Source organism: Melospiza georgiana, chromosome 1 (genome assembly GCF_028018845.1).
Source record: "Melospiza georgiana isolate bMelGeo1 chromosome 1, bMelGeo1.pri, whole genome shotgun sequence".
NCBI lineage: Eukaryota > Metazoa > Chordata > Aves > Passeriformes > Passerellidae > Melospiza > Melospiza georgiana.
In genome coordinates this window covers 90,528,381-90,556,198 of record NC_080430.1, presented here as the reverse complement: position 1 = coordinate 90,556,198, position 27,818 = coordinate 90,528,381, and the positions used below count along the sequence as shown (strand labels likewise).

Genomic DNA, 27,818 nt, shown 5'->3' with positions numbered 1-27,818 from the left:
GAAGTTGCTAACCTTGCAGAGGTCTTCAAATTGCTACAGCTCAACCCCAGGAGGCTTTACAGGTTAAATTTTACATCTTGAACTCGATTGGGAAACAAACTCAAAGCTGTTGCATGCAACAAAACACGTGGTTTATGGAGTGATTGCAGCCCAGCTACTGATGCCTCCCACCCGCTTGTTCCCTTATCCTGTGCTGTGGGTTCTCAAGAAGGGCAAGACAGAACAAACCAGTGCTGTCATTACCTTGATTTCAATCATTTGGAGGACCTAGATCTGTCCTTAGAGACATAAATTAAAAGTCTCATTGTTAAGCCTAGTTAAAAAAAAAAGTGTTTACAACTGCAGCTGCAACTTGGCCTTTCAAATAAGAACTCTGAATCCAGCAGAACTCTAGGGTAAGAATGGATATGTATGTTATTTATACATAGAATGATATTCATTTTTGTATTACTTCCCTTTAAGGGCTGCTACGGGCATTTCTAAATATATTTGATAATTGCTCAGTTCCAAAAGGTAAGGCATCTTCTCCCTGCAAATCTGGAGAAACACTGAAGTTGCCAATAAATTGCTGGAAGGCCTTACCTTAGAGTTACAACTCTAAACAGACCCAGCATTTTTGTGCAGAGCAGCTGCCTCAGGGAGAAATCAGCAACTCTCCTGGAGTGGCTCATGAGGAAAAGGAAGGACTCAGTCCTACAGAGGCACTGACATAATCTGGTACCATCCTTGGCTTCTTCTGCAAGCGTGCAGTGCTGGGCTGTTGCCAGAATATAGCCAGGAATCACATCTGTACACACCTGTTTGCAGGAGACAGATCCCACTGCTTGGAAACTGCTGATGAAGCCTCACAGGTGCTCAAGGATGAAGTTTGCCTCTAATTTGGGGGTTCTGCTTGCTATTCAAATCCCATCAAAGCCTGTGGAAACCTTGCTGTCTCAGTCTTCCTCACTTCTGAGGCAGAACATGCATACACACATGCATATATCCTATATACACTTCTATCTATATGTGGGTACAATTTTCAGAAGGCACAATTTCATAGTTTCAGAATATTTCTAGGACTCATCTCACTGAACTGTAAAGCAAGATGCACTTGAAATTGTTAGCATTTCAGAAGGGATTATTATTTTGGTATGATCACTTTTTTTATTTATCTAAGTTTTCCCAACTTTTTCTTTCTTCATTCTGCTCCCTTTTCTATTCATTTTTGCAAATGTTTTCTCTTTTTCTTTTTTCCCATGGCTTGAATTTTATGAGCATCCCCTGCATGTTTTAGGGCCTTTTCTGAGGAGGCACTAAATAGAGAGAAAGCAATTCAGAAAAAGAACAGTAAAAAATTAATTATTTTAACTACATAAAATCATAGAATCATAAAATGGGTTGGAAGGGCCTCAAAGGCCATCTGGTTTCAAACCTCCTGCTGTGGGCTGGCCTACACCACTAAACCAGGTTGCTCAGAGCATGATCCAACTTGTTGTTAAACACAAGCATGGACAGGGCATCCACAGCTTCTCTGAGCAACCTGTGCCAGTGCCTCACCACCCTGACAGTAGAGAATTTTTTCCTTATATCTAATCAAAATCTTCTTTCAGTTAATGTCAGGTCATTTTGGAGGGAAAGGCAGGAAATGTGGAAAGAGAAACTCCCCAGAGTTCTCATTTATTCTACACCATTTCAATACACAGCACAGTAATGGTGATTATTAGAAGGTCTTCTGAAAATGGAAGTTTCCCAACCAGAAAAATATCAAGAATATCAAAGAATATGAACTCTGGAAAAGTAAATTTAGTATGTTCAGCCAAAAAAAATGACTTTGAAGAGCAAGTTTCCAAAGGCATAAAACTAATAATAAAATATTTTTAAAGCACTTCCAAAACAGGAAGTCTGCCAGAAAGTCTGTAGGGCTGATAAGTAACTTGGATATGAAAGGGGAACCCAAATAAGATCAAACTCTACTTCAGCAAAGTGAAAAGAATTCTTTATATAGGTGTAAAGAGCACTACAGAATAGACTTTGGAGATTTCCAGACTGAAACTTTCTTTACAGGGCACAACCTCCTTACTGGTTAGACAGTAGGAAACACAGAGCAGAAAATCAAATGGTCACTCTTCACAATTCAGAGAGATTTTGAGTGTAGGGAAATGCACTGTTCAGCATAGTCCTCAGTAGTTTGGTTAAGGCTGAATAGTGAGGTGAGATTAAATCATACCGAGTATTTAATGTAATAAAAGCCAAAGATGTCTGAAAAATTGTAGAATAATCTCAATTCTTTGTGATTGGTGATAAAAGTGTGGACCAAGAATAAGGCTAATAAATATTCAATCTGGAACAAAAGACCCCAAAGAATCCTAACTATACATACACAGTGATGAGCTGTAAGTGAGCTGCTACAAATCTGAAATATGGCTGCTGCCACTGGTGAAACTATGTACCATTCTATAAAAACACCAGCCTACTGTAAAAGGAATATTATGAATAATTAGGAAAATGAAATGGAAGAGAGATTATAAGGTCACAAAGAAAATACACCTTATCTTCTAAGCCCCAAGGAACTCACCTGAAGTAAAAACATATAAACAAGGATCTATGGAAAAGATAATTAATGGTAAGGGACGGTATCTCTGTAAGGAACAATAAGTCAGTTGGGATAACTGACATTTTTTGTTCTGTTTAATAAAAACCCACAATCTATCCTAGCATCCTGGTGTACATGATCACTCCTACAATATTTCTTAGCAGTAATGACATACATTTTTGTAATAATAATGATCTGCTTTTTCACTGTTCTTTTTCTTCAAAATACAAAGTATCCCAGGAATATTGTTTAAATTATTCAAGCAGCCATTTAAGCAAGCAAAACCAAATTCTGTTGGAAGTAGCAGGTTGAAATATGTCTTTGGGGCTCATCTGGGCCTACCCAAACAAGATTAGCTTTGAAGTCACATCCAAGTTCAAAGGTTGCCCAGGAGCTTGCACAGAGAGCTTTGTCTGATCTCCAAGAATGGAAATGCCACAGAGTCTCTTGATACCTGCCAGTATTTCATACACATAAATACACACACATATACACACAAGAAAGGAAAGATTTTTCTGATATTTAGACAAAATTTCCTATCTTGTGACTTGAGGCTGCTGCCTCTAGTCCCATTGTGTTGCACTACCTAGAAGTGTTTGACGTCATCTCATCTGTAAATTGCCAATGGGTAGGTGAAAACAGTTAGGTTGTCCCCTTATTCTCATCTTCAGCCAGAAGGACACTTTCTCTCAGCTTCTCCTTGTATGTCATGTGCTCTGGCCACATGATGCTCCAAAGGACTCATTCCACTATGTCAGTGTCCATCTCGTACAGGGGAATCCAAAACAGAGCACAGTCCTCCAGGTAGTCTTACTAGTGTCAAAGAGAGGGCAAAGAATCACTTTTCTCAGCTTGCTGGCTACTCCCTTGCTCGTGGAGCCCAGGATGGTGCTGACCTTCAGGATGCACTGCTGACTGACATTGGGGTGTTTTTGTCTACTGGGACACCCAGGACTTTTATGCAGTGCTGCTCTGGAGCCAGTTGGTGCCCAGCCTGTCCTTCTTCATGATCAGAAATTTGCATTGGCCTGTGCTGAACTTAAAAAAGTTTCTGTCAGATTTATACTCCAGCTTGTTGAGAATGCTCTGAATGATAGCCCTGCACATTAATTGCTCCCTTAATCAGGTATCATCTGTGAACTTGCTCAGGGCTTTATTTCATCCCACTGGATACATCTGTAGTGAAAGCATGAATGAATGTCCACTCTTGTGTTGTCTCCTGAAAGAAGGTACTAGAAGTCACCCATCAGTTGGACTTTTTACAGCTGATCACAACTCTTGCAGCCTCAGGATATGGCCAAGAGTGCGTTCACCTTGTAGTCCACTGCTCAAGTCACTGCCTCACCACTTTGGTTGTAGGAATACCATGTAACAGGCCTTGCAGAAGCCAAGACAAGTTACGTCATCTTTCATCCTTCAAGCCAGACATCTCCTCAGAGCAAGCATTCAGAGTATTCAGCCACAATTAGTGGTTTGTGAATCCATGCTGTTCCAAATTTCCCTCTTGTCCTCCTTGTGACTGCACATGGTTTTCACAAGGGTTTCCTCCAAAATCCCGGTGGAAGCTGAAGGGAGCTCTATCAGCAAATAGTTCCCCAGATCTGCCTTCATGCCAATATACATGTAACACTTGCCAGCCTTCAGGATCCTCTCCTGATTCCTAGGGACTTTTTGAAGAAGATACAAAGCAGTCCTTCCAATGGCCTCAGTTCCTTCTCTCCATATCCTTGGATACATTCTCTCTTGTCCCATGGACTTCTGTGTGTGTCCAGTTTGCTTACTTGGTCACTAATGAGATATTCCCAGATTCTTCTGGGAGATGCAGGGACAGAACTGGCCATGAAAGACCAAGGAGAAGATGCTGAGTTGCTCAGCCTTTTCTGTGTGCTTCAAGTCTGCTGCCTTGCTTCATAGCCCCTCATCTTCCTTAGACGTCCTTTTGCTTCTACTTCTATAAATTCTTCTTGTTGCCATTTCCATTCCTCACCAATTTCAATGCCATCTGAGTTCTGACTTCCCTAATTCCCTGCCTACATGACCAACAATGCCTTGCTCCTGAGTAGCCCTCTTTGGCCTCCACTGCCTTTTGCACTTGAGAGAAGATGGAGCTCCCTGCCTGTCTGTTGCGCCTGTGTGACTCATGGGCTGTGGGCTGGGCTGAGCCCAGGTCTGGGAACATTGTCCTCACAGAGCAGCATCCTTGCATGATTTCCTTCCCCTTCCCCTTCCATACAGTCTCCCATGGGAACTTGCTGAATAGCTCCCAGAATGAGCTGTTGAACCCTCTATTTTCATTTGCTGTTATCATTCTGAAAACTTTGAGGTTTTGATCAAAGTATTTATTCATTTCAGACAAAAGATTCTCAAAAAAATAAAGTATAAAAAAAAATTAAAATGAAACTTTTTTTCTCTATCAAAGTAAATTTAGATGCAACTGAACTTTTACAGGAGCCATAGTCACTTAATTGTGTTCATTCACTAAGGTGAAATGAAAAGTAAGGGAGTAGAGATGCTAAATGCTTATTGACTGTAAATAATTTAGATTATTTATAATATTAAATACTAATTGGTAAATAATGATCCATGAATAAGTCTGACAATATGGCTGGAAAATAAAATCAAGAGAGATTTCAAAGAACCCTCCCAACTCAGCATCCCATGAATTTTGCTTGCTGCCTATCAACATCTGTTTCACTTTTCAGCAACCTTGTCTTGCCTGCTTTGCACCTCACAGCAGTGCCTAATTTAAACATTCTGTGATTGTGGTTTTAGTCCTAAATGGCGTTGTGAGATGTGCAATTACTGCTTCTTTCATTTTATTTACAAAAGACAAGCAAGAGGGAGAATACTGGTTTTTTGCTCCCACCTGTTATGCTAAGAGAAGCTAAATGAGTGTTTGACAGGTAAAAATATAAATGATGAACCCTCAGATTAAAATACGATTGGAATTAAATTCATATGTGTTTGTGAGAGTCTGGGTATGTTTCAGAAACTGACAGCATTTTACTTTTCCTTCTGCAACTATAGTATGCTCAAAATCTTCTCTTAAAATGCCCTGTAATTAACCTAGGATACAAGAGAGAAAATGGTGAGCAGAACAACAAAGACAATTTGTCATCAGGATTTTCATTAAACCCCTCAGTATTATAGGAATTAATTTCAGTAGTGCTTTGCCCTGATTACTGCCTGTCGGATAGGATACAGGCATCCAACAGGATATTTGAATGGAGAGCTTTTGCTCCCATCCTACATCAGCATTATGAAGGTAGTATTTTATCTACACTGACTGTGATTCATCGTCTATATTTTAATATTGCAAAAATTGAAGACAGCTCTAATTTTAACTTCCCCTAGCCCTGCTTTTTTCCAGTAGATGTTACATTGATAATAGCTCACATTGCCATCCCCATCTTGGGCAGGGAGCAAGATCAACAGACTTTTGAATCACAATAGCCAATAATTTGTCACTTTAGCTTCCCAGACATTATAGTTCACTACATATTGTTATATCACGCAGGCACACAAACCTTATTGGTCATAGAAGGGGAGCAGCTCTCATTTTAGATTCTGAATTGAGCTGCAACCTGTACAGCATCTAGGCAGCGTTCTTATCTAGCCTTTCCATTTCCAGTTTTTCAAAATGCTCCCCTTGTAAAGCAGACCACTTTGGAATTTGCAGCACATTTTAAAGTAATGATTAAACACTAATCCACTAACATACTGAAGTGGCACTTGAGAATTTGGCAGTATCACTTTAAATAATCTCTTAGCCTACTGATGGCTCTTTCAGTATCCTGTGTTTCCACACATAGCTGATGAATAAAATGATTTGAACTAATCTGTGCCTATACTTCTCACAGTATTTTTTGCATGAAAAGCAAACAGTGCAGCATGTGTGCCCTAAAGTAAGGAAACCTGTAGGGACTATAGTAAAAATTTCAGTTTCTATAAAATTTTCTTTTTCAAGTTATATAAAAGTATTTTTAGAAACAATCTCACCTTAAATCTGAGAGTGCCATTAAGGACTGTATTACAGAAATTACTTTGGTAATTTTGGCCAAAGGAATGCAGTTAAATGTCACACATGGGTGCAGGGGGAGGGTAGCAGATAGAGAAATCAAATTCACCCCTACAACATAAATGAGATATGAAACATTACTGAGGAGCAACAAGCTGCAATATTGTACAGCGTCTTATAAAGCTATACTAAATGAACACAAGTAAATGGATGCTGCCTTAAGTTCTTTTTGCTCATTGTCAGGAATTTATGATTTTTTTCTCTGCAGAAAAATTGACTGAATAATATCTGTGCTGCACCCAGCTGCTTATTAGGTGAGTAGGCAAAGTATCCTTTATGGCTAAAACATTATTACAGGATCTAGATCTGCATAGCTGCTTGAGCTGAAATGTGAATAAACCCAGAGGACTAAGCTATCAATTCTCCCTCTTTGAGTTGGAAAGTGAAAGGGGCTCTGTGTGTGTGTGTGTTTGTGTGTACGCGTATGCTGATCTTTTAGTAGTATTTCAAACAAAAAAGCAGCTTTCTCAAGCATTCTGCTTTAAAAGTTGGGTATGTTCACTGACTTTCCATCTGTTCCCATCTTTCCTAAGAACTGTCCCTATATGCTACAGATATTGGGTTCAAACCTGCTTTGCTTGCATCTTCTGTCCTAATCACATTATGAGATGACACATACATTCATCTGGATATAAGGGAATGCTTAGAGAATTCAGGTTAAGAAGATGACTCAGTTGCCGTATTTAGATTAAAAATTCTTCTGATTACCTGGCACATTAGGCCTTACATTAAATCACAAAATGTGCCATCTCTTTTTCTTCTCTGTTCTCATTTTTCCATTAACAGTTTTCTGGCCCTTCTATCATTGCGTGTTTCCCTTGCCCCAGTCTATTGATCTCTTTTCTCCTCTTTGAGGGCTACTCATATAGTTGCCCTCCCTCCTGTTCATCTTCTCTCTTCCCATAGTCTCTGCTATGCTACTTCCACACAGCACTGCCAGTCATTCCATGCTTCTCCTTTTAATGCCATCCAGACTCTGCTTAGGCTGTTCCTTTTGATGGAGCATATACACAAGGGTGAAAAAGAACAACTTTTATATTTTCCAGTACTTCATGTAGGGAAAATCTTTGTCATGTAAGAATCACACATGGTGGGATTCTTAAGCTGTCCTGTGTAGGGCTGGGAGTGGGACTTGATCTTGATGGGAACCATTCAACCCAGCATATTCTATTATTTCATAATTAAATATGATCTAAACACAGTCTACAGTAATGTCTGCTCAGCAGGTGCCCCAGAAGCAAAGGGCCAGCATTCTTCAGATTGTCCCATAACCTACAGAACTATTCTAGCCAAGAACACATCCTGTAAGTGACATGCACAACTGCAGCTCCATGGTAAACAGTGGGTCTTGCTCATCCCTAAAACTCTTCCTGACTGATTGATGCATATTTGGGGTCAAACTTCACAAAAAGTGTTTTTCCCCTCCTCTGCCAGTGCTAGATTTGGTTTTAAGTTATTGAAGCATCAGAACTAGTTCTACTGAACAAGGCCTGGGGCTTCAGAATACACTTATAGCACAGGCATAAAAGCATCCCTTTTCTGCCACAATGGAGCCATAGAGTGGAATCTGAAATAAAAAGCAGAAAATCTAGAGACAGAACATTAAGTTTTTCTTTTTGATTACTCTTAGATTTAAAACCCATTAAATAGACCAGTATATAGGCAACCTCTAACTTAACTAGAATTATGGCTATTGCATCCACTCCACATGGAAATGTATAAAGTACTTACGACTACATATTTCAGTGGATTCTTTTTTTCAATAACTAATTATAACTCCCAAATATCAGTTATAACCTCAATCTTTAAAAATATCAATAATTATTGCTAAAATAATTACTTACTTAGAGTAGAAATTATACACATTACGAGAGCAGAATTATTTAAGATTATATTCCTGTTCTGCAACACAGAACATTTATTAGCACACACAGACTAACAAGACACTTTGTGTTTTCAGTCAGAGCACCATGACAGTCTGTGACTGGTAATCTAAAACACAAATAAAGCTGTGAATTTGCTGTGCTAAAGTGGCACCACTGATATTCCTACATTTCCCATGTCTTCCATTAATAAACCTGTCCAAGAGGAAGGTAGCTGAGTGACACTGGCTTGCATTTAGATATTATTCTTTATACCAGCCATCAGCCATTGTCACAGAGTCTATATTAGAACACTAGCTTCTGCATCTAATTCTTTCCTCTTAATTGACTTTAAAACTTTAGGTAACATCTGACACAGGAATTTACATGGAAATTAGGCCGTCTGAATGTGATTTTCTTCCCCCAACTCCTTCTCTCAGCCTCTTCTCAAGGCCAAGGAATGGGACAGGTTTTAAGAACAACCCAGCAGCTCTCTTTGTGTCCAATTAACCTTTTTTTCACAAAGAGGGTATTAAAGATTGGAATGTACTGCCCAGGGAGGTGGTGGAGTCAGTGTCCCTGAAATTGTTTAAGGAAAGACTGGATGCAGAACTCAGTGCCTTGGCCTAGTTGACATGGTGGTAGTGTTCAGCCAAGAATTGACCTCAATGATCTCAGAGGTCTTTTCCAACCTAATTGATTCTGTGATTCTGTGGATGCAGATGACAGCTAAGGGATATCTAATAACCTGGGTGCAGAAGACAGTTAATGATGATCATAAAATAAAATACTGAAATGGCTATTTAATTCCTATTCTCTGGCAGAAATTATGATATTGGTTGTTGCCAGCCTTTTGTGCTTCAATAAAAGTCTTTAAAATACCATGTTTGACTTGACGGATGTGCTTTTGAAGAAGTTTCTTGAATCAGAATACCTCCACTGCCAGTGTACTGCAGAGGTGTAGTGTACTACCTTCAAACTTCCTGGAATTTTTAATGACAAGGTTTCTCCTTGTGATATTTTCCTCTCTCCTGTGGGCAGGGTTTTTGAAATGCTACAATGCAAGGGAACAAGGTTCCTCTCAATGATTTTATTTAACCTCTCTTATTTAAGATCAAAACCCAGTGGGTTTAATTAATTGTCATATATTACTTCCAAGCTGAGAAACTACATTTCTTCTCCTGCTTCTCCTGTTAATTCTACTCCTAAAGGTTATTGTCATCTATTGGTAGAGAATTTAAACAGAAATTTTGTTGATGATACACCTGGCAGCAGAGAATGGATCTTCTTGTTGTGACACTGGTGCTGACATCCTTCCGTGGTAATATACAATAAGGCAGACAATCGACTTAGATATTGCAACAACAGGATTCTGACTGAGGTCAATGAAACTAATCAATCCTGTTCAGCATCTAGGTTCCTCCTGGGTGTCCAGGCCATGTTATCTTCTCCATATACTTAATTTTTCTTCTGGAGGAATGATTAGGGATTTCCTAGTAAATACCAAACTGAACTGTTCAAACTCCTTCGGTCTTTCCATAGCTGGGATTATGGAGCATTAGCTGTCTGCTGCCAGGTTAAGCTTCATGAGCTGCTGAGAGCACCTCCTAATCAACTTTTATGTTTCTAACTGGTTGAGATGATGTTGTGGTCTAAATCAAAGTTTTGTCTCCTGAGTAGCAGCAGTTCAACGCATCATCATTGATCTCTACTTACTCAAATAAATGAACAATCAATTAATGTGAAGTAAAGAAAACCAACCTCAAAATGAAGGCATAAGCCAGCTCTAGTCTTAAGAAGGTTTACTTATTGCTGCATGCTCAGCATCATGCCTGAATGCAAGTCTGCTGGACACAACCAATCTGCAGCCACTTCTGTCACCTTCTCTTGCGTTTAAAGTGATTCAGACTTAGGGAATAGCAAATTTATCAGTGGTTTGACAACATTACTTCTCCCTGTTTTTCACACCCTGCCCCACAGCTGTGCCAACAGAGGGGTTTGCATGAATGCTCTCTAAAATGCTCAAGGCAAAATGAGCCAGATTATTTAAAGCAGTGTGAACTGTGGATCTGAACTGGCTTGGCTGAGTTGGCAGGTTTCAGGCTAAGGAGTAGTTATGCAAGCCGCTCCACTAGCTCAACCAGGGGGGCAGCACTGCCAGCTGCTGGGTGGCTGTGACACAGGAAAGCAGGAACATCTTTAGGCAGAACAGCTGAAGCATAGAAGATGCCATCCCTCTGCAGCTGTAAAAATTTCTGCCTCAGTGTCCCTTAGGTGTGGGGAAGGCCATCCACAAGAAAAATGTCTTTTGGTATCTGGGGGGAAAATGTTACAGTGTGTTACTTCTATCCATTTGATAGAAGTGGGATAGAAGTAACACACTGTAACTGAAAAAAAACTGTACTTGAAAAAAAACCAAAACTGTTTTTTTCATGACATAAGCTTTTCCCCCGTCTTTGGCATTAAAATTCTCCAAACTCATAAAAACCTTCAAATTTCAAAAACTAAATCTAACCCTAAATGTTGTTTCTGTACTGGCAAAAGTTTTCAGCAAAAATTTAGTTCAGAAAAAACACCATTACTATTACTTAAGTGTGTCTGTGTAGAGTTAACAGCTAAAGCATCAAGCAAATGGCATGTCTTAAAATCCAGTGATGGTTTGATGGGCACTTTTCCCTGGCCTGCCTGAACTGAGTCAGCTCACTTCCCCAGGATGCTTGTTCAGTTGCACTAGAGCAATGATTTGGAGGCTACAGTGCAAACCAGACAAGCACTTTGCTCTGCCTTAAAAAGGATCTTGAGAAAAAGAAAGGAGATGGGGAGCCTTCCAAGGTTACTAACCCAGTTCACAATTCAGTCCTACAAAAAACTATGCCAGCACAAAGGGAAGGAAAGGGGCAGAGATAGGTGGAAGGCTGTGGGGAGGAGTGGGAAGTACTTAAGTTGAATTTTGCCACCAAAAAATATACACAGAGAAGTCTACAGAAAACAGTGTTCAGCATGAGTTCTGTGCCCCACCCAGAACCATTAGCAGATATTTATTTATATTAGTACTAATATGCACATACCTTAAATAATTATAAATTATAAATTAAACATTCTAAATAAATAGAATTAGAAACCTTGATTTAATAGTCTTATAAACTGTAATGAAGTAAAACTAAAATGAAGACATTTATCAGGTATTTGTATTTTAACACCTTTAAAAAACTTCACCTAAAAGTATAATATGCATTCTTATGCAGGAAAACAGTCACTTATGACAGTCACTGTGATTTTTCTGTTGCACTTGGAAGGAACTGTAGGGTGGCATAATGGAAATATGTTTTCTTCTCATTCTATTAGACATACAATAAGGCTTTCAGAATATTTTTATTTCAGACACAATCATCAGCGTAGAAACTGCAGTTTTCTGCACAAATATGGAATATGGACTTCAAGCAATGGCTGCCAAAGCACACGATTAATGAAAGTAAAGTAAGAGAGCACTGAAGAATATCAGCTAGTAAATTGCTCAGGGTTACTCATGCAAGACAGCATCATTTTCTGCAAACACACAAACACACAGTGCCAGTCAAAAGCCATGTTAATCTAACATTGAATTAAAAGCAGTTTAACCTTCTGGACTTCACATCATGGGCCAGAGCTCAGAGCAGAGGGCCAGATTCTGAGTGCCTAGAGTTTCACTAGGCTGCACCACAGCTTGGGTTTCTATATTAAAAGCACCTGGCAGCACTTCTGAGGATGTCTGTGGCATATTAGGGCATAAAGGTCAGGAGAGGAACTGACAATGATTGCCCCAAGGGCCATCCACCCCCAAAAGTGTCAGTGCGCCATGAGAAATGACATTCTAAAGGACAGCCAGTCTCATAATCAGCCTGCCATAGGGGCAAAAATCAGTGCAACTCTTTAAATGTGATTGTTAGAAGGTGCACAAGTCTGATCTAAAGAAGGACTTACATGCTTGAAACTTGCCCGTGTCTCTAAACTGCTCTGGTCCACACCAGAAAGAACAGTGCCCCTCCCCTACAACCCAGCTCTGTCATCTCATCATCATATAAAATTAAAACCATAATTTGATGTAAAGAAAAAAACTGTTTCTAGATAAAAAATTACACAAAAACCTTTTCAAACATTGAATTGAATCAGTATGAGAAAAGCATGAATTGTAATTAAAGTTCTACCTCTTATTATTTTCCATAGTGAAACGTAAACTAGCTGTGTGGCTGTATTTAATTCTTCATGCAAAACTGTAAAACTGGGTGTTTAGGTCTCAGACTTAATCAAGGAAAATTAAACTTTTTAAGGGTTAAAAGTTGTAGGAAGTTGCTGTTACATTGCAGAATTACGTATCTGGCTTGACTTTTAAAAGAAGTGATTGAAAGTACAGGTGCAACAGACTGAGATACTGTCTTTTATCATTCAGTGGGCAGTGTTGAAGAACAGAGCAGAAAAGGGTGTGTGTTCCATTCAGCTGCAGAAGAGCAGTTGTACTCATTTTATATACCAATAAGACATTAGGACAAAGATGACTGAAATAGTACCAGGCACAATTGTATACACAGTGGAAGCCTTTGCAGCTTTTGTTTTATCAAAAAACTTCTAAACAAAGAAGTTTTGCCATTTTTCTTTTTATTTCCAAGTATTTAATGAAAAGCACAGCTCCAGAAAATATATCTTATCCTTCTAGAGTCTGATTTTTCATGCAGAATGAGTGTATTGAGGTTTTAATATTAAATAGTTTACTCACAGCACTTTCATTTCATTCAGACTCACACGCTAGTTTTCCTCCTTCACAAAAAGGCATTTTGGATACATGGCTGAAGAGCCAATCCACGAAGTTGCCTTCCAAATGCAGCAGCTGAGCACATCACACAGTCCCAGAGTTATCCCTCTCAATACACTCAGGGGAACGCATGGGGAACACTCGGCACCTCGTTCGGAGCACAACGGGAAATGCCAGCCGCACCAGCAAGGCTGGGAAAACCTTTTTCCTGATTGGCTGCTCATCCCAAACTGCCTGGCAGAGGTTTGAAATATGCAATGCAGGGAAGTGATATTCTGTGGCATTCATTCAATTTACCTGCACTACACTCCAAGGAGCCATGCTATTAAACAACAGCTCCAGTGTGTCAATAAAGTTAACTTAATTAAATTCCTTCCCCTCCCACTCTTCCAACTAGCAAGATTTAGGGCACAGGGACACAGTATTGCTTGTAAATAAAAGGACGATTTAGCTAATCATTTGCAGAAGAAAGAAATATTTTCATCAATAATTCTATGCACAAAGCAGGGAGCTAGTTTGAATTAAAACAATCATGTGGGAGAAGGGGAGAGATAATATCAACTATTGAAGGGCTGTGAATATTCTTCAAGCAGTGTCAATTAAGTCCACTATTTAAATCTCAGTGATTGCACTCTTCGCTCCGTAAGACTGAAATAACAATTGCTTAAATGTAATGTTGTAAAACATACTATCATTATTACAAGCATAGTAAATACACATTCTTAATTTGCTGGGGACTCATCTTGTCCCTTTCTGGTCATTTTGATAGGTACACTCTCACTGCCTTACAAGAGTCCCGTTTTAGGAGTCTCTAGTCTGTCCTTTTCTGTGACAATACATGGGAAATATAACCAGTAATTAAGGATAAAAAAGACTACAGTTAAGCCAAAATGAACAGATTGTTGGCAACCTTATCATACTTTCAAATCATCAGTATGAAACCTCTGAGGCTCCTAGTCTTTTTGAAGTTAGGTGTTTTGAAAGGCTACAATTAAACTGATGTAGCTGTTTTGCAAAACAGTATTTATCTATTCTTATTCCTTTTTCCTCAGAAACTCTTCTAATTTTGACAGGAGCTCCCTGATGTTACATGTGCAATCTCTGCTCTGCCTCTTGAGTGTTTTCAGCTTTGCCCCAAATCTCCTTTTGCAGACACTGAGCAAAAGCATGCCAAGCACTAGCAGATAGACTCTCTAAAGATTTCTCCTGTGCTGTTTATATCCTATTCCCTCTGAGCTCTTACATGCAGGTAATAAGTCTTTCTTGTTTCTTTTCTTCAAATATGCTTACTGTTTCCCATTAATAGCAAGATCTTGGAGCTGGTCTGAGTTTTTATAAGCAAGTGAAGAGAGAGAGAGAGAGATGCTTGTAAAGGCACACAGGCACAGTTTAATTTAGGAAGTATGAAAATACAAGCAGAAAAAAAGTCCCTTTATGCCCTCACAGCCATTTCTTGCAGTACAGGCCATTGCTTCATAAATGTGACTGCCAGGGGGTCTGAGACTGTGTGCTCCTCCTAGAGCTCAAATCCTCCTCTAGTGTTGGGCTTGCTGCTCTTTGTTCTACTCTGGCTCAAACCATCCAGTGCAGCCTCTGCTCACAAACCAATGAAATCACCAAGTAGAGCCCTGTCTCCATTTCATACTGGTTAATTAGTCTCTTATTTCTTCACAGCACAAGCTGGAATGGCAACAGCCTTCCTGCATGTCCTCTCCCAATATCACAGAAAACAGCCCAGAGCATTATTCACATAGACTTGAGTTTCACTCAATAAGAACTCCTACTGAATACCATAAGACAAAACTAAAATGAAGTGTAATTACTGTGATTAGAAATGTGAGAATTCAGTTGGAATGAGCAGCCCTTTGACTGCTTCAAAGGGCTACTACTTCACTGCTTAGTTGCAAGATGTGTTACTTCATCAATGCCTTGTCAAAGTCAGGATTACATGAAGAAAAATGTGTATACAAATACAAATGTTAAATGCCTAGGCTAAGAAATTTAATATAAAGATTATGTATCTAGGGAACTATTTATCAAAGAGACTGAATTAATTTACATTAATGGCACAGTGCAGTGGAAGGGTTATCAGGATGCTGAGTGCTGCAGGGTCAGAGCCAGCAGGGCTGGTGGGGCTGCCCATACCTCTCCTCCCACAATTTCTGCAGCACCCAGGGGTGGCACACTTGACCTCCAGGAGGGGAGAGCAATACTCAGCTGCTCCCAGTGCACCTTCCCATTGACACATCTCAGCCTCAGAGAAACAGAACCCTATTCACAGCATGCAGGAGTGACAGGAAAGGGAGGGCGTCTCTCTTGTAGGACAACAGTGACCTTTTAGCTAGGATTGAATACACTGAATAAGACCCTTCTGGAAGTAGGAGGATGAAGAAAAGGAAAGTTTCTATTATAGAACAAATAGCATTGAAATGAAAATCACATTTTTTTTAAAACCAGTTGAACTCCATACGGCAGCATAAAATAATTCATACTATTACACTCACATATTTTCTTTTTCCTTTCTATTCAATATATAAATCTTCGTGAATTGTAAGAACATTAGGAAAAAAAAAAGAGAGAGAGAGAAAGAAAAAAAATTACAAAGACAATTTTCTTAGGATAATTATATGGCTTAGTTCCTTCCTAATGAACTGTACTTCTGGCTTTTTGCTCATTTCTACCCTGACAAGACCGGCAAATAATGTGTCTGTATCAGCCTAATAAATGTTGTCTTTTAACTGTTTATTGCTACTATAATATAAAAATACTGTGCATGTTGAGCTACACAGGACTGCATTTAGCCAAACTGCTCTTAAGCTGGACTGAACCTGCCCTGTCCTATCAGAATGGAGAAATCATATATCAAAAATGTCCTTTTGCTTAAAAGGACACCAAACACTCCCTCTCTGCCCCAGATTCTTTGGTCTGTCAGGAACTTGCAGCCCTTTGGCAGAGCCCCAGGAGGAGCTGCTGTGGGCAGGGTGTCACAGACACACTCCGTAGCCCCAGGGATCCCAGCTGCAGCGACATCGATTTCCTCTATTTTTATTGTCACGAGTGCTGCAGCGCCGTTCTTCAGCCAAAGGGCTGACACAGGCACGCTGGCCCTGCAGAGCCCTTCAGCCCAGAATCCTGTGCTCACTGGAAGGGCTGCTGCTGGGCCATCCATGATTTGTGCGGAAGGAAGTGGCAGAAGAAAATGGCGGAAGGAAGGAAGGAAGGAAGTGGTGAAAGGGGAAGTGGTGGAAGGAAGGAGGTCTGGGAGAGCCCAGACCGGGGAGGCTCAGCTGCCTCTGCCCACTAGAGAGCAGGAACAGAGGAACAGAGCAGCAGAGCAGCAGCAGGAGCAGAGAGCATCCTCCTCCAGGGCCCTGTAAGCAGCTGAGGCCACTCTTCACTTACAGCAAGGAGGACTGAAGTTCACAGTGATCCTGCCTATGTTTAGGCACTTATCCAGAGCTCCCAATTCTGGAGAACAGTTGCTTTTAGCCAACCACATGAAGAAACTAGACATGTTGGAAGGCTCACTCAGCCCTTGAAAGGACCAGAATCCCTCAAGGTCTTGCCCTCCTCCTCTGTGTTGGCTGGAAGAGTGTGAGATGGTGGCATGACTTAGGACCATCCATCAGATGCCAGAAGTTAGACAGACCTGTGTTCAAGGGATTTTTGAGGACTGAGAATCCATGAGGATGAGAGCAGAGACTATGGCACCAATATCCCAGCAGGGCCTGCCCACTGAACTCCTCCTGTTGCCACGTGCACCCTGCAGAGTGCCCCCTCAAAGGCGGGATTACACAAGGGTCGCCTCAAAGGGTCCCCTTGAGGGATCAGCCTCAGGCCTGCGGCCACAAACACGTTTCTGGGGAGGAAGGGAGGGCTGTGAAAAGCTTCCACTGCTGCAGGGAGGGAAAGTGCTGCTTGTGGGTTCAGCATGAGGTGGCAAAGGCAGGAAATACCTGCTCCAGAACAAAATCTTGAGGGCACAGAATACAATTTGAAATCTGAACTTTTGCTTTTTTTTGTGTCTGGTGCCACAGGCATTTCTTGACTGATTAGAGGCTCCCTAAAACTGATTTCCTCATTCAGACAGCCCCTCTGCTGCTCACCCCACCCCCAGCCAGGTGACTGTGACCCTTCATATTCACTCTTGCATTCAACTGCAAAAGTCTGAATTAGCAAAGACAAGTGTCATAGGTGCTCAACATCTCCTGTTGAGCCAAGATCTTTATTTGTTATAGCTGTCAGCCCAGTCAATGCCTGCTCTATCTCACTGTGGGCAGGCATATTCCATCCTGCTGGTGTCAAAAGCACATCTATTTATTCAGTGTTGCTCTGTGCTGGGCAATTGCCACACTGTGGGGAAAGAGAATTGTGATCAGTACCATTTGTCTACATAATTGTGCTTGTTTCTGGACAATTGTTGGGTCAGAGGCTAATGTTTTTTATTTATAGTCTTTCTACACTCATCTGAATTTTCCTGTGCCTTTTTCTGCAGCAAAGAATTCGTTACCATTTGGCTTCTACTGCAGAAATTCTGCTAGGCATCTGAGAAAAAGTATCTGAAAGTAAATCCATTACACTCATTGGAACAGAATTTTACATTAGGGAGCTGCAGTAGTGCCTAAGACTCAAGGTGCATTTCTAGGAAGAAATCAAAGATCAAATACACATTTAGCTTCTTGTTTCTTCATATTGTATAACTACCAAAGAGAACTCAAATATATTTGCCTGGATGCTATCTTTAAAAGCTTAAACAAAAAATATATGTTCCCTTTACATCTCAGTGTCCATTTCATCTAGTTCTGAAATTCCCTAAATAAGAAATAATATTAGTTTTCTTTATGGCAATAATTCTGTTTATTTTCACTAAGATATTTCATTTAGTATTTTGCCTTTTTGTTATGCTTGTTAAATAAACAAATCAACATCTAAGTTTAACACAGTCGTTTCCTTAGGCAAGCCACTATTTCACTTCTTTAACAGCTCAAGGGTTTCCAAATAGCCATACAAAGTAGAGCTGCTTGCTTCATTTTCTATTGTACTGCAGGCAGCCTGCAAAGGAAGTCATGCATAATTTTTTAATACAAGAATGGATTTTGCTGAAACTGCTGTTTGCATTTTTTTAATAGGTGCAATTTTTTAATTTAAATATATATTTTTATTTTAAATTATCCTTTCATTTCAAACTAGATAATTTAAAAATAAAAACGAATTTTTACCAATGTGGTTCCAAACTTGGATTTACATTAAATAACATGCAATACTCAAGTATTATGTGTCTGTTGGTAAATATTTGCTGACCATCAAACCACTGAACTGGGAGAGTTTAAGAGACTAGAGAAAACAGCCTCTGACAGAAGTGCTTAGTCCAAGTTTGATATCTGTAGCTTTGTCTGCATGTTCAAAGGAGGTATTTTCTTCACTTTATTCAGGTTAGCTTTATGCAATATCTAGTTCATGCACAGTTATCTCTCGAGAGCTGATAAAGGCAGAAAATCTTACTTTCTACTGAAGGGAAAAGCTCCATGGCAGAGACTGAAATTTGCTAATTCTAAAAACTTTCAGGGCACAGAAAAAAACACACTGATCTGTTTACTCAGTACAAAGAATGGCTAATTTGACCAATAAATCACCTTAATATATGTAATAAATAAATAAACATAAAAATATGAAATGTCATTCATTGGTTTCTAAGAAAACAAAAAGCAAATATCAAGAATCTGAATAAATATATCAGGAACTTCTATGTAATTCCCTAAATGTGACAATATAGGTTCCAGTTTTACTAATATAAGTACCTAATGTAAACAAGTATCTGTCAAACTGATCTGTCCTATGGTATACTCACAGCAGTGGAACAGGAGTGATTATAGTGATCAAAGGTTTTTCTCCCATCAGTATTTTGACTACAGGAATTATACTGCCAGTCAACAATACAGTAACCAGGGAGAAGATGATGTAAAAGGAGGCTACACACGTTTTTTTTTTTTTGTGGTAATACTGTTCTTCCCAGTTTAGATTATCAAACTAGTGAGGTCAACCACCATTTTATTTACTGCTACACTTTGGCAGAAAGCCAGAATACTTTAATAACACCAACTGAGGGGAACAAACCCTTTTCCAGAAAACTAATTACAAAGTAAATGCACAGAAGAAAGATGGAGTGATAATTTCTTCTGACCCTCTATGTTTTTTACAGCACCCTTTCTTAAAGCAGAAGCACCAAAACACAGCCTTCTGGTATCAGTCTCACCAAAGTCAGACTTACAACCAAAACAACAACCCCTGCTCTATGTTATCAATTTTTACAGTGAACTTGCTTATCTGCTGTGATTGCTGATATATTTCCCTCAAAGATTAGGACCCCTTAGAACACAATTCCTCTTTCTCTCGATGAAGAGACAAACTCTTCAGCCCTAAATTCAGTATGTTGTTATGCATGGATGGGCTGAGGTTACCAAGCAACCCAAGTGCTTGATGGAGCAAGTGGTCCGGACTGTTGGTATCATTTGCAAATTTCATTGACAAGGAAATTCTGTCAGCTTCCAGGTTGTCCACAAAATACCGAAGACATCTAATTGTGAACCTTGCTGAAATCTTCAGCAAAAACTCTCCCTCAATTATGACTCCTCTTGCCCAGTATTTTCTATGTTACTGTCATTTAGCAAGTGCTCCATTCGTATTGTGTAGGGATAATGTTTTATGAGAACACTGAATAGTTTGAAGTAAACTCTAATAAATACTTTGCCGGTCATACTGTAGAACCAAGGAAGCTGATAGAAACTGTGATCAGAGGTGAGGGATTTGTGTTCCAATATTATTTAGTAGAAGAGGAGATTTACCCTGTGACTATTACAATGTCATACTACAAAATAAAAGGAGATACCACCACCACTGCTTCACCCATAGGCCTGTCTTTCTCCTTTGCTTTTGTAGCATTTGCCTCAAAACACAATGCTGTTAATGAAAACAAGGTAATTTGTCTAAGCAGAAATGGAGCCTCTTCCTTAGAACTTGCCCCCTCTGTTTCATCTCAAAATTAAACCCTCCATTTTCTCCATTCAGACTGACTCACAGTTTATTATTTATTTCCTGGGTTGATGAACCGATAAATCAGTTTCGTGCACAGTCCTGACATGCTTAATGCCACAGAGATTCAGTAATTCAATTATTAAGCTTGGATTCATTGTGCCAAACAGCCTCATTTTCCTTATGGTCTGCTTTTCAGGGTAAACAGGACAGAGCTTCAAAACTGCATCTCACTGACAAACCCAAGAAGAATGGAAGCTGCTGGCTCTAGCCTGTCTGTCCTCTTAGCAAAATACAGCTGAGTGGTCACTAAAGTAGGTATGGAAGCTTGTATTGTTGTCCACATCTATGGTGTGTTCTGTCCCAAATAGGAAAGTGAACCACACAGAGGTGCAGACAGGTGGATGGATCACTTAGTGACAAGTGACATATTCAGTACTTCTGTTTCCTGGGAAGAGAGAAATAGAAGTCATGTCCCTGGGATCCTTTAAGACCCCAAATTAGACTCAGAACTTGGGCTGTTTACTTATAGCTAAAATGCCTGAAAAGCAACCAAACAAGCAATAAGAAAGAAGGAAGATGTTTTATAAATATAAATCCAAAGATTTTTATTCCCATGGGCAGTTATTAAATTGTGCATATTCTTTATATCACTTTTTTCTTAATTTATAAGAAGTACTACATCAGAAGACTTTTGTTTTGGAGACTGCTGGTAGCTAAACATGCTTAATTATGATATACAAGGTCATGAAATATTTGATGCTGTATGAACTAAATTCAATGTATTCACTTCTTTATCTCAGAAATATGCAGTGGCAATAAAGAAAGAAAGTCCTAAAATTTCAATACCAATCATCCACAGAGTAATAAAACATGATTGTCAAAACTCAACCAACCTGTAACCAAGAACTGCATTTCATAAAATCTACTGGATACACAGAAGTGAAATAAGTGAAATATATTCCAAGATGTAGCAAATAACATAGTATTTACAGTAATTTTATGAAAATAGAAAGAAAGATGAAATTTAGTAGTGCTGTAAGAATTGCTATTGATATTTTTGGAGCAGCAGCCTCTGGATATATATAAGATATCTCACTTAAGAAGTTAGGATAAGTGAACTTCATTGTTTAGAATAACTTTCTGTTTTAAAATTCAGTCTCATGAAAGTTAAACTTTATGCACAGGAAAACTAAAATTTTAATATGTTCTGAAGCTCTCCCTCAACAAGAGCTGAACAGAAAGGAACTTTCTTTTCTATTCCTCTTAGTAAGGACCCTCTTCCTCCTCATTCCAATGTAAACCTTTTTCCTCTCCACCTTTCTCAATCCTTTCCAGTTCTTCTAACACTCTTTCCTCTAAATGAAGAGTGTATCCTCAGACACTATTATTTCCAGAAGTTTCCAAATTCTTCTAGCTTCCTTTCCCTAAGTCCAGCAAAAACATACAAATATTTAATGATTTAATTTTTCCATTCTAAAAATATTTTAGAGAAAAGGGTTTCCCAAAACATCCAGAGATGTCACCAGAGGTGCATTGGCCCTTCAAGTTGGGATAAATAGGTGAGTCAGTGCTTTATCTCATCTCTATCTGTAATATTGATAGGTTTCATTCTAGCTGGGAAATTTAAGAGCAGTTCCATACTATTCAATTTGCACTCATGTTTACTTGGCTCAGAAAATTAATGTGATAGTCCATATAATAAATACAAGAATAAAATACAAGTCAGGAATATTAGAGAGGAAAAAAAATCTGGAATGGAGAACTTACTTGTCAGAAGAGCAGCGATATTTAAAAACCTGCTGTTGGTGGTCAGCTTTTGCAGTCCCAAGGTATCTAAAAGTGTTGAGTATGGTCTGGAAAGGAAAATGATCAAGGATTTAGTAATTTTGTCACCCATCAAATACTAAACCAAAACTTGTCCAACATAGATTGCTTTCCCATTTTATGAGGTTATTAATTCATAAAATATGTTTTTATTTCCCTGCTGGATTTGTAGAGATTTCATGGGCTTCCAGATGTTTAACTGCTCAGATCAAACTTCCTGGAGTGCCTAGGGAGTCAGAACAATTCAGAACAAGTCAGAAAAAAACAGAAGAACAATTATATAATTTATTATCTTGCATACCTACATTTACAAACTCTTACAGTTGAGAGAGAGCAGTGAAAATGAAAGAAGTCTGACCCTTTGATTGTTTAAAAAACCAATATGCTGGAGTAAATTACTTACCAAAACAAGCCCAGAAAATCAAGTCCCTAAATGTCTTTCAATAAAACAACTACAAGTTCATTTGCTATCTTTTGGACTAGCTAATGTATTTGGCCTCCTAATTTGTGGTCTAGTAGCTGAGACTATCCCTTTGTACTGAAACACTACTCTACATTAAAGTCTAGCTTTGTAATTTCCAATTGTCTTTAACAGACAGGGGAGTTGATTGTATCAAGAAGCCCTCGTAGCTCTCAAAATCAAAATGAAACGGAAAGACTGGGATGAGTGCTTCCATCTATGCAGGCTGTGGTGGAAGGAGTTATGGGAGTTGAGAATTAGGGAGTGGAGTTGACCCTATGAAAAAGAATTTAGAGGGAAAGTGGATTTAGTGTTGTCTTTGTTTCTCACTTTCCTATGCTATTTTTAATTGGCAAAAAATTAAATTGGTTTTCCCAAAGTCATCTCTGGGGATTTTTTTTGCCTATTATTATTATATTTGCAGGGAATGCCCTGATGAAGGCAGGAATGATGCATCTGACTCCATGTTCTCAGGAGGCTAATTTATTACTTTATTATACTTTATTATATTAAAGAATACTATACTATACTAAAGAATACAGAAAGGATACTTACTGAATGCTAAAAAGCTAATAATGAAAGCTCATGACTCTTCCAGAGTCCCAACACAGCTTGGCCCCAATTGGCCAATGAGTCAAAATAACTCACACCAGAATCCAATCATGCAATCACCTTTGGGTAAACAAGCTCCAAACACATTCCACATGAGCAAAACACAGGAGAGGCAAATGAGATATGAATTGTTTTCCTTTTCTCTGAGGCTTCTCAGCTTCCCGGGAGAAAAATTTGGGTGAAAGAATTTTTTCAGAGAATCTGAATGCCACATATTATGACAATCAGGGTTTTTTTTCCCTATTATGGTAATCAAGAATTATCTTCTTGTCTATATTCCAATCTGTAGGATTTTCTATTGTATTTTTCAGGAGGAAGTGAGAGACTAGATGGATGGGTGCCTGGCTGCTGGCCAAAGTCAGCCCACCACAGCTATGAAATAATGTTTCCACTGTCAATCATTCTAAGATCTCCAGGACTTAGACTGGAATGGAGATATAAAATCCATACTAATAAAACTCTGCCTATAACACATAGGAATAAACAGAATTAGTAAGGAGCAGAAATGTTGCTCAGAGAAAATTTCAGTAACAGGAAAACTTCATAGATCTCTACCTTCTGTACTGTAGTGCAGTCACAAATTTGAAAATCAAAGCTTATAGTTACAAGACAAAGTCAAATGACTACTACTCCATGAAAGGAGACAGTTGAAAACCTCATTTTAAAAAGATGTCTACTTGTGATAGGATACTGAGGTGTCTTTGGCCCATTAAGGAATTTTTGACAACAATAATTGAAATATAACATAGCAATTTTTTTAAAGTCAGAGATGAGACTGATCAACTTGCAGCAATATATTTATTCTGTCAGCACTCTTTTAGAAACAACTATTTAAAGTTCTTTCACAGCTAGGTTTTTACAGTCCTAAAGTGATTTATTTAATTTCAGATTTCATTAGGCTCCAGAACTCCATTTTAGCAATCATTATGATACTGATAGCACATTTCAGCTATGAAAAAGATTGAAATGCTATGCATCTCTACCTGATATTGAAGGGTGTGGGAAAAAATCTCCATTGAGTCAATACTGCAGAGGATTATGCATTTGTTTGGATTCCCTTGCTTTTGCTCAGGATATGCCTTACAGCGGCAAAATCAGCAAAACCCTCTCTAAAAGTCATGGAATGAACGCTTTCCTGAATGAGTTTTCTGTTAGAATTAATGTTCTGTTAAAATAATCAACAGCCCACTGAAATTGTGAGATCCGTGGCAAACATTTACACTGCCTCACATACATGAGAGAAACCTCTGGTATAACAAAACCTAGAATAAAAGTTGCCAGCAGAACTGAGCAAGTACAAAATTCTATCAACAATCTCCCATTTACAGCCCAACACTTCTTGTAATTTAGTTGTGTTTTCAAGGCTAAATGACTAAGCTGTCCTACCTGTACCCTGGGAAATCTATAAACACACAGTGAAATTAACTACTAGTTGGGAAAGAGAGCTTGGAGACAGCCTTATGAAAATGTCACCTAAATCCTCATCAACTGTCAAAAAAAATAAAGCAGTATATTAGGAAATACTAGGAATAGATCAGAAAACAGAAGAAGAAGAAATACGATAATGCTGCCAAAGAAATCCATTGCCCACCTAGTATGTTGAATATTGAATACAGTTCCAGTCATCTCATCTCAAAAATGACAGGATAGCAATAGGAGGATAAAGAAAATGGTGACAGGATGATCAAAGGTATTTAATGGTTTCTGTACTAGGAAAGAAAAAAGAAAGGCTTTAGGATTTTCATATGGAAGAGGGACAAATGAGGAAAAGGATTGTGACAGAGCCCCAGGACAATAATGAAGAGAACTGAGAAAGTGAATAAAGAATGGTTTTCACTTTATTTCATAGCAAAGGAAGCAGTCACAATAAAATTAGTAGTTAGTAAGTTTAAAACATGAAATCCAAGAGAGGATGCTTTCCACGAGGATCATGATTAAAGGGTGGGAACTCATTGTCACAGGATGTGGTGGGAAGCTCCAAACATGCGTGGGCTTCAAAAAGCAAGCCACTGTAATGGTGAAAGAAACATTGACCAGTACTAGTCCATGTTTTACCCAAAGCTGCATGCTATAAACTTTCAGGTTAAGAAGCTTTACAGAGTGCTGTAGGGTGTTACCAAGGGAGGTTGTCCTTTGGTCTGGTTTAAATACAGCTGTTGCAATTCTTGTCATTAATTTTGCTTTTTTTCTGAGTTCTTAGTCATCTCTTGCAACAGGCAGATGTTAGAGAGCATTAGTGCAAATATGTGATTTTATATTTCTATAAACATATCTAGACAGGGGCTTATGGACCATTTTAAGTTCAAATAGTGCAGCCTACTCAGGCAGGCAGGCTTTAGGCTAGGATTTTCTGAGGATCCTCAGATCTGGCATCCAAGCATCCAACTGCTACTGAAGACTAAAGGGATTGGTAAAGAAAACTCTCATTTTATGAAAAAAAGAGATGATACTGAATTTTCTTCCCTCAAAAAAGAAGAAAATGGTAATACCATTCCGGTGTAGTTAGTGGTCTTCATCTTAACTGTTTCATGTTTCTCATAATGAGAGGCATAGAGATTTTCCCAGACACACAGATAGATATAGGATATATGGAGTTGTCACTTTATGTTTATTGTGGTGATAAAATACTATTATTTTAGTGACTAAGCAAGGTTGCTTGAACTCTGTGTCCATCTTCTGTTCATCTGATGAAGATCTATTAAAGACTTCTCTCTGGGACGCTTGTGCTATAAGCGAACGGCTTGTGACTTCCACCATGGGATGGCTGATGCTTCTGATCAGATAAAAGGCCATGGTTAGGAAACACTTTTAGAGGACTTTGGTGGAAATGTTCTGACTGATTTTGGCAGACTAGATCTCTAGTTGTGTAGTTGGCATACCCTAAGTTGTAGGGTATGTCTGGCCCTACAACTCTTGGTTGCCCAGATCACTAACCTTGGTTGCTATCACTGTTCCCTTCTGCTACTTACCCATGTTATTTCATTGAAAACCAGGATGTGGGAGGAGGGATGGGGCATAGCTTGGTGTGACCCCAGTCACTGGGGAGTGAACCAGAAAACCTGAGGAGAATTTTCTTCCAGTACTTTCATAGTGGTTACTCAATGTCTGTTCAGGACAGAAAATGTTTGCATGGCTTCTTGGAGTGTTAAATATCCTGAAAGCTGAATATGTCATGCTAGGCTAAGCTGACTTGGTATTTTGGCTGTTTTAGGTGGGACACTGGTTTAGGACACAGACCCATCTGACCTCATGTAGATATTTTTAGTAACTAATTTATGCAAAATTCCAAAACACAAAAAGGTTATCAGATCTGTACAGAGGATTATTACAATTATCATTGTATTAATTTTTTATTTCCTAAAATATAGATGGTCTTGTAAAGAACTCTGAAAATAAAACCTTTTTTTTTATTTTAATTATCCTAGACTGTGAAGTTATACAAAGATACCAGTGAAACTCAGAATTTTCTGCCCTCAAAAATTTTCTTGCACACCAGCTAGAACAGTTCCTAAGAGCCTTGCCCAAAAGAAGAGAAACCAGACTCAAGAGATATTGCAGAAAAAGCTACTTCTAACTACCTGCATTGGAACAGTGACTGCTCTTAAAATTTATATTCTATACTGAGAAATAGTAGCTGTTCAAAACTGATGGAAAACAAATGAGGTTTACATACAAATCAGTGTGCCTGCATAAGTTCTTTCAAAATTTACCTCAATTAACATGAAATTGTTATTCTGCTCAAGCAAAAAGACTTTTCTATGCAGGCATGTACTTACTCCAACGCCTGTCCACTCTAAAAGGTCACAGCTCAGGTTGATTGGTGTTTCAGCTAGCAGGGTTGTGTTGGTCTGGTGCAAGGGACTCAAGTCCCCGAGCTGAGTTTATTTTCTCTGTGACAGTAATTGGTAAATGATCTAATTCATTCTGAGTCATGAGATTTTTGAGTTCCTCTTCTGAGGAGAGGGATTGAGAGAGCAGCTAGATGGGTGCCTAGCCACTGGCCAAGATCAACCCAATGGAGCAGGCAACATATTTAAGCAACTTTGTTTTCAGTGAAAATGTCCAGACTGGGTTTGTTGCACCTCTGTTATACTCACCAATTCCATACCTTCAGTTAACTTAAACTGAACTGCTCTGAGAACCCTTATATAGACAAAGAATGATTCTGTTCTCTAGGAGCACAAGGATGCAGCCCTACTCTCCTACTACATCCTACAGACAGTCTGAAAATGCATGATCCAGCCCTATTTTCCACTTGGACATTGTTAATGGGCAGATTTCTGCAGACACATTTGTTAATTATGCACTGAATTGCTTGGACAAGGCACTTTTAGCATGAGGATGGTTTGTCAGCTGTTTTCTATTGGCCATGCATTGTTAACAATTGTTTCTACTTTTGCCTTATTGCCTTATGTTGGAGGAAGAATGATACTGCTCATGAATGGCCACTTCAGACTAAGCAGAATGTTTCTTCTTGTTGAACAGATGAAAACAACTTTCTGCAAGGTACAGGCAAGTAAAAAATAACTGAATAGCAAACAGAAAAAATTTACCATGCTAGTTTGCACCTGGATTTGTTGTTTGTTTGA

The 27,818-nt window shown here is 38.9% G+C and overlaps 1 protein-coding gene across 13 annotated transcripts in view; it reads right to left on the bottom strand.

Moving 5' to 3' along the window:
- Positions 1-27,818, bottom strand: part of LOC131092157 (poly(rC)-binding protein 3-like) — a 495,350-nt gene that overhangs the window by 147,695 nt on the left and 319,837 nt on the right. For 12 of the 13 annotated variants that reach the window (XM_058038809.1, XM_058038838.1, XM_058038846.1 and 9 more), the window contains one exon: positions 22,101-22,186. The exons of the other annotated variant lie outside the window; for it this stretch is intronic. The gene's annotated coding sequence lies outside the window, so the exon portion shown is untranslated. The remainder of the gene's footprint in view (positions 1-22,100; positions 22,187-27,818) is intronic. 13 annotated transcript variants of the gene reach the window in all.